This window comes from Triticum dicoccoides, chromosome 6A (assembly GCF_002162155.2).
Source record: "Triticum dicoccoides isolate Atlit2015 ecotype Zavitan chromosome 6A, WEW_v2.0, whole genome shotgun sequence".
Lineage (NCBI taxonomy): Eukaryota > Viridiplantae > Streptophyta > Magnoliopsida > Poales > Poaceae > Triticum > Triticum dicoccoides.
In genome coordinates, this window is record NC_041390.1 from 394,504,033 (window position 1) to 394,510,191 (window position 6,159).

Sequence of the window (6,159 nt, forward strand, 5' to 3'; positions counted from 1 at the left end):
TGCATGACAAGCTGTCTCAACCGCTTCCGCCCAAAAGTGTTTTGGCGTCTTGTACTCATCAAGCATCGTTCTTGCCATCTCGATAAGAGTCATGTTCTTCCTCTCAACGACTCCATTTTGTTGAGGTGTGTACGTAGCCGAGAACTCATGTGCAATCCCTTCTTCATCAAGGAAGGTGTCTACATTTGCGTTCTTGAACTCCGTTCTGTTGTCGCTCCGAACCTTCTTGATCTTCACGTCAAATTGATTTTGGGCCTTCCTAGCAAAGTTTTTGAAGTTCTTTTGGACCTGCAATTTGTCATCAAGAAAGAACACCCACGTAAATCTTGAAAAATCATCAACTATGACTAGACCAAATGAGTTACCACCGAGACTCTTGTAGGCATTTGGACCAAAGAGATCCATGTGAGGTAGCTCGAGTGGTCTTATTGTGGTCATGATGTTCTTAGCGCGATGACTTCCTCCAACTTGTTTCCCTGCTTGACAAGCACTACAAAGTCTATCCTTGTCAAATATGACATCATTAACGCCAAGGATATGATTTCCTTTAATGAGTTTGTCAAGGTTTCGCATGCCCACATGGCCTAGCCTTCTATGCCACAACCAGCCTTTCGAAGATTTAGCAATTAAGCAAGTTCTAGGTTGAGCCTTTTTAGTGAAATCAACAATGTAAAGATATCCTCTACGTATACCGGTAAAGACCATTTTATGATTATCTCTACGAAACACTTGGCAGTCTACTTCAGTAAATAGGACATTGAAACTGAAATCAGCAAGTCTAGATACTGAAAGTAAGTTGTAGCCAAGAGATTCAACGAGCATGACATTTTGTATGGAGCTATCATGTGAGATGGCCACCTTACCAAGGCCAACCACCTTACCCTTTGAATTATCACCAAAAGTGACATACTTTCGAGGGCCGTCGTTTCCAGCAAGCTCACGGAACATGTGTTTATCTCCGGTCATATGATCAGTGCATCCACTATCAAGGACCCATTCCTTTCCTCCAGCCATGTAGGTGCGAAGATTTGCCATAAGACCAAAGTGTCTCATCGCATCATAGAGATCATAGTCACTATCCTCATCCTCATCATAGTATCCATGTTCAACATCATTTTGTGATTGATCAATTCCTAGAGAGGGTAATTCATTAGACAAATGATCATCACAATGGTCACCTTTATGAATTCTAGTAGCTTCGGATATGATATCGCTAATGATCCCAACATTTCCTATGGCACACATGAGATTGGTAAGCTCAAATAGACAATCACCAAAGCTAAGATCACTAGAATTCATCTTACTCAGAGCAATAGACTTATGGTGACACTACTAGGAAAAGGGCTAAATATGAAATTGACACTAATGGCACACCAGAGAAGTGGTGCGCCACTACTATATACTAATGGCGCACCATGTGGAGATGCGCCATTAGTGTGGAAGACACTAATGGCGCACCAGGCACACGGTGCGCCACTAGTAACAAAATGTTCTTTTTTTCATTTTTTCAAACATACTAATGGCGCCATTAGTAGTTAGAACTACTAATGGCGCACCAGCCATAGAGTGCGCCACTACTGTATTTTATTTTATTTTTTTACTTTTTTGCAAAACTACTAATGGCGCACTGTTGCATAGTGCGCCATTACTAGTTTAAACTAGTAATGGCGCACTGTGCCACGGTGTGCCATTAGTATAAAAATTATTTTTTTTACTTTTTTGCAAAACTACTAATGGCGCATGTCTGTGTGGTGCACCATTAGTATGTTGGGTTACTAATGGCGCATGGCTGTGTGGTGCGCCATTAGTAACCTGGGACCAGCTAGATATTTTTGGACAGCCACACCTACACACTCACTTTCCCCACTTCATTCCCCCACCTCCTTCTCTAAGCTTGTCGACTGCCTCCTCCTCCTCACCTCATTTGCACCATACATTCATCAAAATTAAGTGTTGAAATTACCTTTTTTGATAGGTAAGTAAGGGGAAAGCTATCTTCATGTTGTAGATCTACTTTTTTTCTCCCTAGCTCGCTTCAACAACGTGCACATGCACTTTTTGTGGCCTAGCTAGATCTATGTATGTTTGTGGTGTTGCATATGTTTGTGGTGTTGCATATATGTTTGTGTTTGAAGGTACCGGTATTTGAAATGCGATAGTTGCCAATATTTTGCCGGAATGTTGATTCATTTCCGTTTCGGCGAGAATTTTGGCACTATGCATTCTTTTTGGTCCTATTTTTAGGGAAAGTCATGCCAAATTTTTTCTTGGTTCTAAAATATCATTTTGCTCTACCCCGCAGGCGACCATGGTCCGCACGATGACCGAAGGCATCGTGAATAGGTTTTTGAGCTCCGCGAAGGCCGAGATGCTTCAAAAGAACGAGACGGAGATAAGATGTCCGTGTCGAAGATGCAAGCTGAAGAGCCTTATTGCGGATCCGGATTCCGGGCAGGTGCGGGACCACCTGCTCTTGCATGGTTTCATGGATGGCTATCGGTGGCAAGGTGATGCAGATGACTATGAAGTCGTCCATGGGGGCCGGGCAAGAAATGAGGAAGGGAAGCAAGACAACCACCGCGACTCGGGCGGGCGAGAAGACGAAGAATCTCCAGGACATGATCACGACGGTGATGTTGTACACAGTCATCATGTAGAAGATGCCGGACATGATGATGAGGAAGATGCCGGAGCAGACGAAGGGCATGATCATGAAGATGAAGATGCCGGCGGAGCAGACGATGATGGACCATCGATGGGCTGGGTGCAGGACCCTCATATTCAAGAGCTGCTTCTCAAGCAGACGGATAACGCAAGAGCTGCCGCCCGAGAGAAAGCCAAGCTGGATCAACTAGAGATAGACGCGGTTACTCCATTGTAGGAAGGATGCAGACCCGAGGATACCCGCCTGAAAGTAACGCTCATGGCTCTGGAGATGAAGGTAAAACACAAAATGACCGACACATGCTTCGACGAGAACATGTCATTCTGGCACGAACGTCTTCCCAAGGGGAACAAGTGCCCAACCAGTTTCGAGGAGGCGAAGAAAGTCGTGTGTCCTCTGGATTTACCGCACGTGAAATACCATGTGTGCATGAACAATTGCATCATTTATCGGGACGAGCACGCGGAGTCTACCATATGTCCGGTGTGCGGCGTCACTCGATACAAGAATAGGAAGAAAGCTCCTCGAAAAGTGGTGTGGTACTTTCCAATCACTCCTTGTCTACAGCGGTATTTCGCAGACCCTAAGGTAGCAAAGCTCATGCGTTGGCACGCGGATAGGGAGGAGAAGATGACGCAAATGACCCGGAGATAAATAAAAAAGACAAGATGCTGAGTCACCCTAAGGATGAGAGCCAGTGGCAAGCGTTGAACTTCGAACACCCAGAATTTGGGAAGGATCCAAGGAACATCGTACTGGGCACGAGCACCGATGGAGTCAATCCGTTTGGCAGCCAGAGAAGCACACATAGCACCTGGCCCATGTTTGTGTGGATGTACAACCTTCCCCCTTGGTTGTGCATGAAGAGGAAGTACATTCACATGAGTATGCTAATTGAAGGGCCGAAACAACCAGGGGACGACATCAATCTGTATCTGGGGCTGCTGAAAGAGGAGCTAGACACGCTATGGAAAACGCCAGCCAATACGTGGGACACTGCAGAGAAAGAATATTTCCCTATGAGAGCCGCACTGCTCACGACGGTGCACGACTATCTCGGTTACGGATATGTCGTGGGGCAGGTGGTCCACGGATTTTCTGGATGCGCCAGGTGCATGGATGACACAACGTATCGCCAGCTAGATAGAGATCCCGGGTCTTCGAAAACCATATTCATGGGACATTGAAGGCGGCTTCGCGACGATGACCCGTGGAGGAAACGCAAGGATCTGTTCGATGGTGAAATCAAACCCTGAAGATGCCCGCGTACGAGGAGCGGCGAGGAAATAGACGGGCTGTTGAAAAATTGGAAAGATTGCCCACTGCCGGGAAAGAAGCAAAAGGCGCCAGAGCCGGGAAAGAAGCGAAAGGCGCCAGAGCTGCTGCTGAAGGTATGGAAAACGAGGTCTGTTTTCTGGGACTTGCCGTACTGGAAGATCCACCGTGTGCCTCACAGCCTTGATGCCATGCATATCACGAAGAACGTGTGCGAGAGTCTGCTTGGTACCTTGCTCAACATGCCAGAGAGGACCAAAGATGGGCCGAAAGCAAGGGCAGACTTGAAATCAATGGGCATCAGGTAGGAGCTTCACGCTAATGATGATGATGATGATGATGATGATGATGAGGCAAAGCAGGACACAGAAAGTCGTCGCAAAGGCAAAAAGGCCAAGAAGACGGAAAATGACTACCCTCCCGCGTGCTTCACTCTAAGTCAGGAGGAGATCGAGCAGTTTTTCACCTGCCTCATAGGAGTAAAACTTCCTTACGGTTACATGGGGAAGATAAGCAGATACCTAGACCCAGCGAAGCAGAAGTTCAGCGGGATGAAGTCTCACGACTGTCACGTGCTGATGATGCAGATACTTCCAGTTGCAATCCGTGGGATCATGGACGCGCACGTCCATGAAACGCTATTTGGCCTATGCAACTTTTTCGACGTCATCTCTCGGAAGTCGGTTGGCGTGAGGCAACTCAGAAGGCTACAGGAAGAGATCGTGGTGATACTATGCGAGCTTGAGATGTACTTCCCGCCCGCATTCTTCGACGTTATGGTGCATCTGCTGGTCCATATCGTGGAGGATATCATCCAACTCGGGCCGACGTTCCTGCACAGCATGATGCCATTCGAAAGGATGAATGGTGTCATCAAAGGATACGTTCGCAACATGTCACGTCCAGAGGGAAGCATAGCCAGGGGCTTTCTGACCGAAGAGTGCATCTCCTACTGCACGAATTATCTAGGCATCGAGAACCCCGTTGGTCTGCCCGTCAACAGGCACCTCGGCAGGCTCGCTGGATGGGGTCACCGTGAGGGTCGCTGCGAAATGCATGTCGACTCCGAGGGTCGACTCGCCGACTTTGAAAGAGCAAACCTAGTCGCGCTACAACACATAGACGTGGTCGATCCTTGGGTGGTAGAGCACAAAACCTTTATTGAGAAGACGTACAATGACTGAGGCCAACAGAGGACGGACGAAGATATAATCAAAGAGCACAACTCATGTTTCACGCGTTGGTTCAAGAAGAAGCTTCTGTCGTACCCTTTACATGAGGATTCTTCCGCGGAAGAACAACTCATATTCGCCTTGTCACAGGGCGCCGAGCACAACCTGATGATCTATGAGGCGTACGATATCAACGGCTACACATTCTACACCAAGGACAAGGACATGAAGAGCGATGGTTATCAGAACTCCGGGGTAACGATGGAATCCTACACCGGTAACGACAAGGACAGATACTACGGAAGGATCAAGGAGATCTGGGAGCTGAGCTACACTGGAGAGAAGGTCCCGATGTTCCGTGTCAGATGGGCCAAGAGCATCCTAAAAGAAGACCGGTATTTCACCACCATGGTTATACCCGAAGCCAAATCCAAGACCGAGGGCACAAACGTCACCGCGAAAAATGAGCCATGGGTACTGGCTTCCCAAGTGGACCAATGCTTCTTCATTACCGACCCGTCAAAGCCCAGTCGTGTTGTCGTGAGGAGAGGCAAAAGGAAGATCATCGGAATGGATGGAGTAGCCAATGAGCAAGACTTCGACAAGTACGGCGACCCAAAGATCGAACATGACGACGACGATGAAGTAGGAGCATACACCACAAGAAGAAGCAGGACCACCCTACCTAAAGGACATTCGTTCCACAGAAGAACTCCATTTGCGAAAAAGAAGGGCAAGAAGATTATGAACAGATAGCTAGCTAAGATCGACTGTATTTAAATCATAGTCTTCATTTCTCGGTTGTATTTCATGTGCACTTTTTGATATCATGAATATTTTTAAATTTCATGGGCACTTTTTGATACCATCGACTGTATTTAAATCGTAGTCTTCATTTCTCGATCCCCCTCCATCTCGATCTTGATTCCCCCTCCATCTCGATCTCGATGCCCCTTCATCTCGATCGCTATCCCCCTCCATCTCGATCTCGATCCCACCCGCACCCTCCCCCGCTAGCTCCACCGCCGCCGACGACCCACCGCACCC